The 13,670-nt window shown below is 36.3% G+C and overlaps 1 protein-coding gene across 12 annotated transcripts in view; it reads left to right on the forward strand.

Annotated features, from left to right (window-relative positions):
• The window catches only part of PKIB (cAMP-dependent protein kinase inhibitor beta), a 175,049-nt gene that overhangs the window by 155,314 nt on the left and 6,065 nt on the right, over positions 1–13,670 (forward strand). The gene's annotated exons all lie outside the window — the stretch shown is intronic.

Here is a 13,670-nt window from a genome sequence, read left to right on the forward strand (position 1 = left end):
CTGCATCCCAGGTATAAATCCCACTTGGTCGTGGTGAATACTTTTTTAATGTATTGTTGGAGCCAGTTGGCTAATATCTTGTTGAGGATTTTTGCATCCATGTTCATCAGGGAAATTGGTCTATAGTTCTCCTTTTTAGTGGGGTCTCTGTCTGGTTTTGGAATCAAGGTAATGCTGGCTTCATAGAAAGAGTTTGGAAGTTTGCCTTCCATTTTTATTTTTTGGAACAGTTTCAAGAGAATAGGTGTTAACTCTTCCTTAAATGTTTGGTAGAATTCCCCTGGAAAGCCATCTGGCCCTGGACTCTTGTTTTTTGGCAGATTTTTGATTACTAATTCGATTTCCTTACTGGTTATGGGTCTGTTCAAATATTCTATTTCTTCCTGTTTCAGTTTTGGTAGTGTATATGTCTCTAGGAATTTGTCCATTTCTTCCAGATTGCCCATTTTATTGGCATATAATTGCTCATAATATTCTCTTGTTATTGTTTTTATTTCTGCTGTGTTCATTGTGATTTCTCCTCTTTCATTCTTGATTTTATTTACTTGGGTCCTTTCCTTTTTCTTCTTGATCAAACTGGCTAGTGGTTTATCAAGTTTGTTGATTCTTTCAAGGAACCAGCTTCTGGTTTCATTGATCTGTTCTACTGTTTTTTTGGTTTCTACAGCATTAATTTCTGCTCTAATCTTTATTATTTCCTGTCTTCTGATGTTTTTGGGTTTTATTTGCTGTTCTTTTTCCAGCTCCTTAAGGTGTAGGGTTAGGTTGTGTCTCTGAGATCTTTCTTCCTTCTTTAGGAAGGCCTGGATTGCTATATACTTTTCTCTTATGACCACCTTTGCTGCGTCCCAGAGGTTTTGGGTTGTGGTGCTATCATTTTCATTGACTTCCATATACTTTTTAATTTCTTCTTTAACTGCTTGGTTAGCCCATTCATTCTTTAGTAGGATGTTCTTCAGTCTCAAGTATTTGTTACCTTTCCAAATTTTTTTTGTGGTTGATTTCGAGTTTCATAGCATTGTGGTCTGAAAATATGCACGGTATGATCTCGAATTTTTTGAACTTACTTAGGGCTGTTTTGTGTCCGAGTATATGGTCTATTCTGGAGAACGTTCCATGTGCACTGGAGAAGAATGTATATTGTGCTGCTTTAGGATGAAATGTTCTGAATATATCTGTTAAGTCCATCTGGTCCAATGTGTCATTCAAAGCCAATGTTTCCTTGTTGATTTTTTGATTAGATGATCTGTCCATTGTTGTGAGTGGGGTGTTGAAGTCTCCTACTATTATGGTATTATTATTAGTGAGTTTCTCTATGTTTGTGATTAATTGATTTATATATTTGGGTGCTCTCACATTTGGTACATAAATGTTTACAATTGTTACCATCTCCCTTTAATCTGCCCTTTAATGGCGTTCATTCTCTTTGCAATTTTGGTTCTAGTGATGACTATGCTCTAACTTATTTTTCCAACTCTATATGGCTTAACATTCCATGAAAGCCAGATGTTTCCTTTTCCTTTAATTGGATGTTGCCTTTGACACTCACTTCATGATTTAGCTTAAGATATTTCCCTGGCTTGGTAAGCCTTTTCATGTCTTTTTTATCTGTATGAATCCCTCCCCAATATTAGGGCCCAATGTGTTCTACAGCTTCTGTGAAGTTTTTCTTAATTACCCCCAAGTTCAATAACCATTTCCCATATATATATATATATATATATATTTTTTTTTTTAGGTTTATAATGAGAGAGACAGAGACAGTGTGATTGGGCGTGGGGCAAAGAGAGAGGGAGAGGGAGAGAATCCCAAGCAGTTTCCACGCTGTCAGCAAAGGGCTCGACGCAGGGGGTTGATCCCACAAACCATGAGATCATGAACCTGAACTGAAACCAAGAGTTGGATGCTTAACCAACTGAGCCACCCAGGCGCTCCTCCCTTTTATATTTCTATAACATTTTGCATTTATACTACGTATTTGAATATATCATACATTGGCTTCTGTTTTTACATTCTCTTTAATGTGCATGTATTTCATCTGTACAATTAGGTTATACAATCTTTCAGAGTAAAGGCCACATATTATGTTTTTTTGTGTGCATCCCCACTCTGTTAATCACAGTGTTTCATCTTATTTGACACCATTTCTCTGGAATCTCACACTGAATGAAGGATATAGTAGATGCTTAGAAACAATTGGTTTAATGAAGACCGAGTCTCTGTTCAACAAATATTTGGTGAGGTGTAACCGAAGGAGCAACGTTTGAGGTGTCAGGTGAAATGGGTTCTGTCTCGCCTCTGCCACTTGCTAGCTCCATTGCTTTAGCCAGACCATTTCATTTTATGGCCCTCTGTGTTCTCACCTTTAAAATGAAGATAGTAATGACTATCCCATCATACAGAATCACATGCACTGAATCTCACTCAAGTGATTTTAAACTGTGTGTTCACAACATGTTTATGCCTTTTTGCACATAATGAAAACCTTCATTATGTGCAATTATTTTTGAATTTTGAATTGCATTTTGGATTGCATTATGTGCAATTAGTTTTGAATTGTTTATTATGTCTGTTGAATATATTCCAGATATTATTTTATGAAGATTCATTTTTTCTACTGAGTTTATATAATATTAAAGAGTAACAGAATTAATATTAGTTTATAATAATTATATAATATATAATTATTATATTAAAAATTTATATGAATATAATATATATTATAAAAATTTATATATATAAAATTTATATATATAGTTTATATAATATATAAATTTATAAGTGTATAAATATAAATATAAATATATAAATATAATAATATATTTAATGTAATATTAAATAGTAACAGAATTTATTATTTTTACAAAAGAGTTTTATAAAAGTTAAATGCATCCATATAAATAATTTTACTTCTATTAACTTAATTGTAGACAAACATCAGTATACATAATTTGATGAACAAAAATATTTCAACGGTATGACTTTTCTTTCTGAAGTTATTTCTATTTGATTGGGAATTTTTATTTTTTTGCCTGTATGACCCAAAAAATCCTCAAAACAACTTAAAAATTTTTTGCTACTGTGATTTTGATTGAATTCTGTGCTTGATGAAACACTAAAATGATTTCTTCTGCAAAGAAAAATAAAGTACTGACGAGAACTTAGAAAACAAACCAGAGCTTGAAAAGGCTGAATTATTTCTCCTTTTTTCTCAGCTAGGAAAAAAAAAAGAAAATTAAATCTATTCAAAAAGGAACTAAGAGACATCCCCCCAAATTTTTAATACATTGATGCAATAGAAAAAACAGACATCCCTGGAACTTTTAAAGTTATGTGAGTTTAAAAAAGCATCTTGCTTATAAATCAACTTCATCCAATTTAGTTAAGAAAAGGTTTGTGGGGGCATCTGGGTGCCTCAGTTGGTTAAGCATCTGACTTGGGCTCAGGTCATGATCTTGTGGTTTGTGAGTCTAAGCCCTGCATCGGGCTCTGTGCTGACAGCTCAGAGCCTGGAGCCTGCTTCGGATTCTGTCTCTCTCTCTCTCTCTCTCTCTCTCTGCACCTCCCCCACTCATGCTCTGTCTCTCTTTCTCTGTCTCTCTCTCAAAAATAAATAAGCATTAAAAAATAAAAAAAATTTAAAAATTTAAAAAAAGGAAAGGTTTGTGAATGATTTCAGTCCTTAGTTATGTTCTTTACTTTTGGGATTGTGTTTGGGCTTTTGGCTTTGCCTATTTTACATGGTTGGTATAAGCCCTGAAATGTTAGCTTTCTAGGAAATTTTTTCTTTCCAACTTTCATTAAAAATTTAGAATTATGTTGGCCTGAAAACAATTATATATTAAAAGATAAGATAAAATGATTTTTAAAAGATATAATAAAATGATATCAAATAAATACAATTCAGCTTTAAAATATAGGTATATAAGATATTTATGTGCATCTGTCTATGTGAGCACGGAGAAAATACTGGAAGGATATGCACCAGAATTATAATAGTGCTGTCATTGGATAATGGGATAAAAGGCAATTTGTTTTTTCTTCTTCCAGAAGAATTGTCACTTTTTTCTGACAGTGAGCATGTGTTACTTTCATATGCAAAAAGAAAAAAATTCATTTTGAAAAAGAGAAGTGGAAAGATAATTGTTTCATTCAGTAAACAAACTCTATTAGAGTACCTACTGAGTGAGTGCCAGGCATGACTTAGTGCTATGGAAACATCAGTGAAACAGCCTACAAAAACTTATGCCTTTGTAGAGCTTATATTCTAGTAGAGGGAGATAGACAGTAAATAGTAGTGCAATCCTACTGTTAGAATATGTGTCAAAGCTACTCAGTGCTAAGGTACAGTAGAACAGGTTAAGGAAGGAAGGTCCAGAGCTACAGGAAGAAGACATTGTTTTAAGTGGGGTGGTGAGCCTTACTGAGAAAGCAGAGTTCTCTCAGGTGTTTTGTGACCCTTCTAATTCCTCACCATATTATGTCATTATGTTAATACTCAGATTAAGAATTGTTTTTCAGGTATCAAGAAGAAAGTGACAATTTCAATCCCATTTTAACTTTAATGAAACACTTAAACGTGTTTTGTTGCTGAAACTTTTTCCCTTAGGGAGAAACCATGATGAAGGGTGTAAGGAAGATTCAGTCTTCTGTCACAGGTGGCTACCTAAGAGAGGTAGCCAACTTTGAGATGTTTGTGTGGGGGGATTTGGAAGCCAGACTGTAAACTTTTTATGCTCTTTTTTCCCCTAAACACCAAGTTTCTGGAAATATCTTTGGGTTAATTTTTTCTTGTCTTTATAACTCACAATGTCAGAGGCTGTCTCTAGAGCCAAATCAAAAGCAGACTTTAACAGGATAATCAGTGTTTATTATGATAATCTATTATAGTGCCCATAAATTAATGTGACTGATTTCTAAACAAATTTCATTTGTGTAGTTGTTAACCAAGCACATTTATATCAATTAATTTGTTGGGTTCCAAAGTAGTAAAATAGGTAATTTTAATTCTACTTTTGATAAATGTGGAAACTTAATTAATAGAGAAGTTAAATGCCTTGTGGGAAGTCGCAAGTTTATTAGATGGCAATGCAGGATTCAACTACATGCTCACATTTAGGTGACCAAACTTTCCATTGCTCTGTTGGGACTGCTGAACAAATATGAGGACTAATTTAAGAGCAGTCATCCTAAGGGCTTGCTAAGGTAGTTCAGTAATTCTAACATTGCTCAAAGCTCTGCTTTCAAATCTTCACTTGAAACAGAATTCTTCCAAATATATGGTAATCTAAATTACTTAAGGAGGCTTAGAAAAAAATCTGAAATTGGGGTGCCTGGATAGCTCAGTTGGTTAAGCGTCAGACTTCGGCTCAGGTAATGATCTCATTGTGAGTTCGAGCCCCGCATCAGGCCCTGTACTGACAGTTCAGAGCCTGGAGCCTGCTTCGGATTCTGTGTCTCCCTCGCTCTCTGCCTCTCCCCTGCTCACACTCTTATCTTTCTCTCATTCAAACATAAATAAACATTAAAAAAACAACAACCTGAAGTCATGGTAGTATCAAGAAATGGGTGATCAATTGGGATAGCTTTTAATTAAAAACAGTTCACTATAAAATATAATGTTATATTTTAAGCATAGTATTATTCTGCCACTATATTAAATATGAGTATAAAGTGGATTACACTGATGGAGTCATAAAAATATTTTCAGAGGTGGAATACATATGTAGCTTCCTACAGTAATGGCTTTGATGGATATGGTACACATTTACATATATAAATTTTTGTATGTTGGTAAAAATAGTTCTTTTGTATCACTGCATTTTTCCTTTTGAAGACAAGCGTATATAAGTTATAAAAGTTTTCTGAAATAAAAGTATGCAGTTTAAAGTGTCCATTCTTAAGCTATTGCTTTAGATTACTTCTACATTGGAAGAATAATTATGGAACTATTTTTGTCATAGATGTATCACTCTCAATAATAATCATAGGCAAAGAAAATAAATCCAGAGGATGAAGGGTTTTATTTTCCACCTTATTGAGAATGAAAATGGTAAAAGAGAATTAGTTGAACACTTTAAAAATACAGGATCTTGTCTATTTAAAGTGTTAGAGGGACGTCGGTTAAGCATCTGACTCTTGATTTTGGCTCAGGTCATGATCTTACGGTTTGTGGGATTGAGCCCTGCATCTGGCTCTGCACGGACAGTGTGGAACCTGCTTGGGATTCTCTCTCTCCCTCTCTTTCTGCCTCTCCCTCATTCACACTCGTTCCCTGTCAAAATAAAAAGAACATTTTAAAGTGTTAGAGGATTGCATATTTGCACAAGGGAAAGCTGATTAATTGTGTGTAACTGACTTTAGGTTGGGCAGTCGGTTCACAGTTTAAGGTTTATGAATCCTCTGAGAGAGCCAATGTCTGAAAACTATAACTATTTAGATGCCGTGGGTGAGGGTGATTCCATAGAGTTTTTACATTAACTCCTGCTCTGCATATGACAATTGATGTTACCCACACCTGCAAGGCATTGTATTTACCACTACTCTACGTCCTGCCCACAAAGCTACTTTATTTTTAATGTAATATAATTCATTTTAATATTTGATTAAATGAATTTTCAGGCTTTATTAAGAATATTAGTAGTTAAAAGCACCTTCACTGGCTGTGTTTGCCTGCCCATAATTTATAGGTATCAGCTATGAATTAAATATTTATTGAATTTTATAGGCAACTGTGTGCCAGTCCACATACTAGGCAGAAGGATACAAAGACATTTCTACTGTGACCATGTTGGTCAGATTAACTTCCCTTTTTCTCCTTCCTACTGATGTCATCAAAAGTCACTTGACAGTTTAAAACCACTGTCTCATTAAAAAAGGAACTGACTTCTTAGGACTTGCGTTTAAAACCCCCCTTTACAGACAGCTTGTGTTCACTCTGAGATGGGACTGGTGCAAGCAAACCATATAATCCTCAAAATTATTTCATTTTCTTGGTAGTGCAAATTCAGCTTGAAGAATCTTTGTGCCTTTATTGAAATCTAGGAAGACTTTGTGTCCAAAAATAATTGGAAAAAGGCAAAGATGAGAAGTGGATGATCTGAGAGCAGTCTCTCATTAGAATTTTCTAGCCCTTTCTCTGGGACCCCATCTTCTTACCCCATCTTCTCTTTTGGAACTAACCACTACCTCCTCTGTGCATTTGGGGGAGCTGCCTGGCACTGAGCCTCTCCAGGTCTCCAACTGAAGCAGGGGAAGTCCTTACTGTGGCAAATCCCAGTTACTAGCACAGTGCTTTGAACAGAGTCAGTGTTAAATAAGTACTTTTGAATAGAATCCAAATACTTTCTTAAGTAGGCTCTGCCACCTTAATGAAGTAAGAACACACTGGTATTTGAGTCCCTCAGTTGGAAAGGAAAATGTGAAAAGTAAATGAGAATGGAGGAATACAGGCAGGGTTTCAGGTAAAGTGAGGGAAAAAATGAAAATGGTTCCTTGTAATTCAAGCTAAGTGCTCTCAATTCTAATCTCTCAGGAAGATAGAAATAAAAAGGTGAGAAGCAAAAGGTCAAAACTATGTAAGATGTAAGATAGGAGGGATGCTCTGCTACAGGTTATAACCATTTAGAATTACATTCACCTAAAGGAGAACTGAAAATATCATTGCGTGTCCTGGATACCACCTATCAGGCATAACATACACACACGCATGCACGCACGCAAGCACCCACCCACGCACGCGCCCATGCACACGCAACCCAAGATAAAGTACTAATAATTAGGGATGTCTGTTTCAAAGAAACAGAAACAGTACTGTCTGAACTTAGAAGAGACTTTGACACAAACTGGCTGTGTTAATGTTAATGTTGTTAATGTTAATGATGTTAACGCATCACTTCAGTGTCTGGGTCCGCATCACTTAAGTTTACAGGTCTTTTGGGGAAGCTGCCAGGGTAGGAGTAGACCTATGGCAAACTAACTCCATAGAGTCTTTAATGGAGGGTGCGTTTGGGGTAAGTTTTTTCTAGAGTAGAATGACCAGTTAAATGTGACCCTTGCACTGAAGGGTGTTGCGTGGTTATTGCAGTTATTTTTTTTTTATCTTTATCCACATCAGTCCATATTATTGTCCTAAATGACCCTATCTTAGTTTAACAATGTCATTGTGCCAGAAAGGTATTCAGATTTGTTCATTACTTTACCTAGGAGATTATAGAAAAATCAATATGGCTTTATATTTAGAATTTTATAGGTCTAAGTTGTCAAAAATTATGCATGGTAAAAATAGCTTTCATGCATCTACCAATATATGTTGAAGGGTCTGTTTATATCATTATCAGGCAAGAATCTAAGTATGAGAAACAATATGTGTCAATAGACAAGAGGTAGAATTTCCTCTGGCTTAGACTTGAGGCACAGAAACTCCAAATGTAGAGAAATTAAAAAAACAAAAAAGAAAGATCTCTAAGTTAAAAACATAATTTTTATACAGGTATACATTTCATGTAAGCTCTATTTACCCTAAAATTGTCTTGATACTTAGGTAAATAGATGTGGTAGGATTCTCATTTTTCGAGGTGGATACTTTTGCTTTATTTCCAAAGAGTAGGATTTGAGGTCAAGAAAGGTACTGAAAAGATCAGAATATGTTTGACCTCACCATTCTGGGGGTTCCTCTTTGTAGTGTGGGGGCCTAGCACATGGCCACTTAATAATTTAGTGGAAGCGGTTTTTGTTGGTCCACATTGAAATGCAATTGTTACAGTTCTCTCACCTCATTTGGAAGAAGTGTTTATGTTCCAAAATAAAATCTTGCAAAATAATAGCTGTAGGCAGAGAACTGAAGAAACCTAGCATAAGGTATTAAGATACTGAAAGCTGGAGAGAGCCAGATGAGGAATTTGCTAATCAACTGAGAACAGTGTATGTCTCTCTTTATTTCATCCTCTCTTTTGACCAGGAAAAACAGTGACTTTCCAAAGTACATGTTCTTCCTTGTTACTTTAAGTGTTTTTTGAGATACCCTGACTCATACTCCCAGAGAACTCATTTCTCCCAGAGAACTCATTTAGTGTGTGAGAAGTTTATTTCAAGTCTTCCATGCAGAATGAGTAGTAGTTTCACTGTGGGAGATGAAGTGAGTGATGATATGGATCCAGAGATTAGAAAAAAGGTAATGACCTTGCAGTCTTGGCTTCAAGTAAGGAAGCTTAAGGAAAAGAATGAGTGTGAGCTAAGAGGGTAGATCATCTCAGTTGGGAGAGAAAGAAGTTGCAAAAACTTTTGTTTATAGAATCTTTTCTTTAAATGTTTGTTTATTTATTTATTTTTGAGAGAGAGCGGGAGAGAGAGCACAAGTGAGGGAGGGACAGAAAGAGAGGGGGACAGAGGATCAGAAGCAGGCTCCGTACTGACAGCAGCAAGCCCGATGCAGGGTTCAAACTCATGAACTGTGAGATCATGACCTGAGCTGAAGTCAGATGCTCAACTGACTGAACTACCCAGGTGCTCCTGTTTATAGAAACTTTAAAAAAAAGTGTTTTTACATTTATTTATTTTGAGAGAAAGGGACAGAGAGAAAGCAGAGGAGGGGAGAGAAGGAGAGAGAGAAGCCCAAGCAGGCTCTGCACTCTCAGAGCAGAGCCCAACACGGAGCTCACACCCATGAACTGTGAGATCATGACTTAAGCCAAAACCAAGAGTCAGACACTTAACTGACTGAGCCACCCAGGTGTTCCAAACTTTTGTTTATTATTACGCTTGTAACATACATTCTGTTCTTAGCAGGCTCTTCTAAGCCCATTGGGAGCTGGCTAGTGGTTTTGTATATACATCAAAATTTTGTATATGCTTCATTTAACTTGGACATCTTTGTTCTCTTCAGTTGTGCTGGTGTTGAATTTTCAATATTGTGGAGACTGCAGAGATGTTGGCATGTGTGTGTATCTATGACTGTTTAATGGTCTTTTGGTCAGGCATCCTGAAAATTGTGTATTTTCAACAGAGATGCATGCTGGGGGCATTCAAGGACTTCTGGGAAATCTTCAAATGTCCAAATGGGTTCAGCTCTGTAAGCACTCACAGCTGACAAAGCAGCACTCTTCCAGATTCCTCTACTAATTCTGTAGAAGAAAAAGAGGAAGAGTTGTTGCCTTAGTTAGAAAACATACACATAATTAGCTTTTCAAGCCTGGACATTTTTTAAAAATTATTTTTAATGTTTATTTTTGAGAGAGAGACAAAGCACGAGTGGGGGAGGGGCAAAGAGAGAGAGACACAACACACACAGAATGCAAAGCATAAACCCAGAAATTTAAAAGAACTTGGAAGTTAATCTCTCTTCCGTGTTTATTAGTAGTGTTTCCTCATCTTTCTATAGGTTATATATTTTTTAAACATCACAAAGCATTTGAAGAGACCAGTTGTCTCTACTTTATATACAATGTTGAAAAAGAAAGAATTAACTGAAAATTAAAACAGACATTTATGTGGGCAGTTAGAATTGCAGTTTGGGAGCCACAGATTGAGATAGAAACCCAAATTGTGTTCCAAGGAAGACAAAGAGTGGGGCAAGGTTATATAAAGGTGGAAGGTTAGGAATGTAGTTTTCATTTAGATCCTCTGCAAAACAGGAATTGAAATTAGGTTAACTGGGATTGGTTGTGTATGCAAATGCATGGTTGAAGCTTGTTAAACCCAACTGGCTCCTTTAGAAGTGAAGACCACGAAGATCCAATTGTGAGGGGGGTGAGGGGGGGAAGTTCAGTCTAGGCTGAGGGCTTGAGGATAGCTTCAAAGTTCAAAAAGTTCATAGTTCCTCTGCTGAGGACGTGCATAAATTCCTCCTCCCTTATGGCTTACTGGCTGTATTTAAAAAAAAAATTTTTTTAATTTATTTGAGAGAGAGGGAGAGAGAGAAAGATGATGCAAGTGGAGGAGGGGCAGAGGGAGAAGGAAAGAGAGAGAGGATCCCAAGCAGGCTCCACACGGAGCCTGACTTGGGCCTCAAACTCACTGATCATGAGATCATGAACTGAGCCAAAATCAAGAGTTGGATGGTCAAGTGACTGAGCCACCCAGCACCCCATCCTGGCCCTACTTTAAAAGAAACTTTCTTAGCCAAGCTTGCTTACTTGCTCCATTTTGAAATCTTCTTTTACTATATATATAATCATCCCTCTAAAAGAAAAATCAGGCATATGTAATCAGTGTTGCAGAGGACAATAACAACAGACAGGTAAGATGGCTGTTTGGTACAGGAAGAGGCTTACACTTCAAGATACACTATTTTTGGTTAAATTATCAAAATATCACTTTTAGCACCTTTCTGTGCTAGAATATCTGTATATTTATAATTCTTCCAGGTGAATGTGTTTCATTTATTTTAAATCACAACAATAATCTATGCTCATTGTACAAGTTTATGTATGTAAGGAAGTACCAAAAAATGATTAATATTCTCCTTGTTCTCTCTTACACTCCCCACTAGCATTTTTTATTCTTTTTATGAAATTGAGATCATATTATATTCATTACTTTTCCCCCACACACTGTAAATATTACTTTTGAATTTTGCTTTATTTTACAGTGTCATGGATGCATCTCCATAGGTGGATCTAACTGGATTTAGCACATTCTTTCTAATCACTGTATAATGTTCCATAATATTATATACATAGTTTATTCAGCCATTCTTCCCTTAGGGACTTTCAGGTTATTTCCAATGCTGCAGGCAATGTCTTTGCTAGAGAATTAAAAGAGCCCAGTTGAGAATCACACTGTGGATCCAAATGTTCCTTCCAGCCAGCAGTCTCTAAGTCACTGACACCTTCTGTCAGGAAGATGAGATGACTCTTCACTGTAGAAAGCTACGTCTCCCTGCAGTCCTGTGGGTCCAGGCTGGGTGAACTGTCTGTTTTGTGCTGGAGCATGACATCCTGGTCACTCAGCATCAGCGTCGGTGGCCGGCTCTGAAAGGAAGATGGTAGTAGGAAGAGGGAGAGCTGGGAAATGACCAAGTAAAGCTCTGGGGTAAAGCAGCCTGTTGTTGTCTGGTTTTCCTACACATCCAGTTCTGGTTTTTGCCTTAAAATGGTAGTTAATGAGTAAAATCTTGACAGACTTTTAGATAGTTTTTTGATCTTGTTTTCTAACACTAACCGACAAAAAAGGACTAATTCAGAAAGCCTGTGTCTGAAATAATAATATAAAGGCAAAAGCAAAATAGCAGCCAAAAGCAAGGAAACCTTGAAATAAACCCAGAGCCTAGAATTTCTTCATGTTGATGGAAGTTCACCTTTTAGAAATTCTTTTTCAATATACAAATTCTAATTCAATAGGTCTTTAACATAGACTGTCTTACTAAAGAAGTTCACTCACTTCATTTAACATAAAATATATCGTATTTAAGTATTTTAAATAGCATATCTTAATATTTTTATATGTGTTGTTATCTTTAACTTTAAGATTTTGGACTATCAGGCCAGTAATGATCAAGGTGTTCAGAGCTGCTCCTCCAAACTTAGCATAGCTAACTTGTTTGTGTGACACAGGACGATGCTCCACAGAAATACACCCTTGATCGTGGCCATGGCTTTCGATGTGCTGTTAATTGGCTGAAGACAGAGTGAAAGCTGGCAAACAGGGTCTTTTTCCAAACTTGGTGTGAGACACTTCTCACAAGCTCTAGAGAAGAGATCTATAATTGACATTCATGCAACATGGAGGGGTGGGGGGTGGGGGTCTCACAAGATAACCATTCAAAGCCAGAAAGGAACACCTATGAAAAGATGAGGAATCTGTCCCTCTCCCTCCCTCCCTCCCTCCCTCCCTCTCTCTCTCTCTCTCACACACACACACATATGTAAGTATGTGTGTATGTATATATATGTGTATTTATATATATGATATTTTCCCTATTTAAAAAGTAATCAAGGGCAGAATCAAAAGTAGCTATTGTATGACTGTCTGCATGTCACAGAGATTTGGAAAGATAATTTTGTGGCGATCCATGTCATCTTGCCTTCAGAGTGAACTGAAACTGGATTTGCATTCTTGGGTGCTACATGAGCAGCTTTGTGACTTTAAATAAATCACATCCACAGTTTTCACATCCACGTAGTGAGTGAGGGTTATTCCTTACTATGTCAAAGGATTATTGGGAGACTTAAAATGAGACAATAGATATGAAAATGTTTATGCTGCATTGCATACATTCTGGTTTCCCTCTTAGGAAATTCAAGAGGTCTCCAGTAGGAAGATGTTTCTTTGTAGGATTAAAAGGATACATAGAAGGGCAGTGGAGTGAATAAAACTTTGTGAGATGTGAACAATGGTGCCAATAACCAGACATAATTTTAGAATTATCAAGAGTTTCTATATCCTTTATCTCATTAGTTCTTAACAAAAATCCTGTGTATCAGTTAGGCTAATTTTTTTTATATCAATTATGTAGGGGAGGAACCATGACTCCAAAATGAAATGAATTAACCAATATCACCTGCAAGCCTATAATGGAGTGAAGTTCTTTTTGACTAATAGTTCAGTGCTTTTTATATTAATCTATGTTGTCTGTCAATGCCAGACAGTTGGCAAATACTAAACAGAAGTCTAATTGATTCAAAGGATGATTATCTCCATCCCTTGGTTGATACTCAGCATATTCTGTGGTA

Source organism: Panthera uncia, assembly GCF_023721935.1.
Source record: "Panthera uncia isolate 11264 chromosome B2 unlocalized genomic scaffold, Puncia_PCG_1.0 HiC_scaffold_24, whole genome shotgun sequence".
NCBI classification, from domain to species: domain Eukaryota; kingdom Metazoa; phylum Chordata; class Mammalia; order Carnivora; family Felidae; genus Panthera; species Panthera uncia.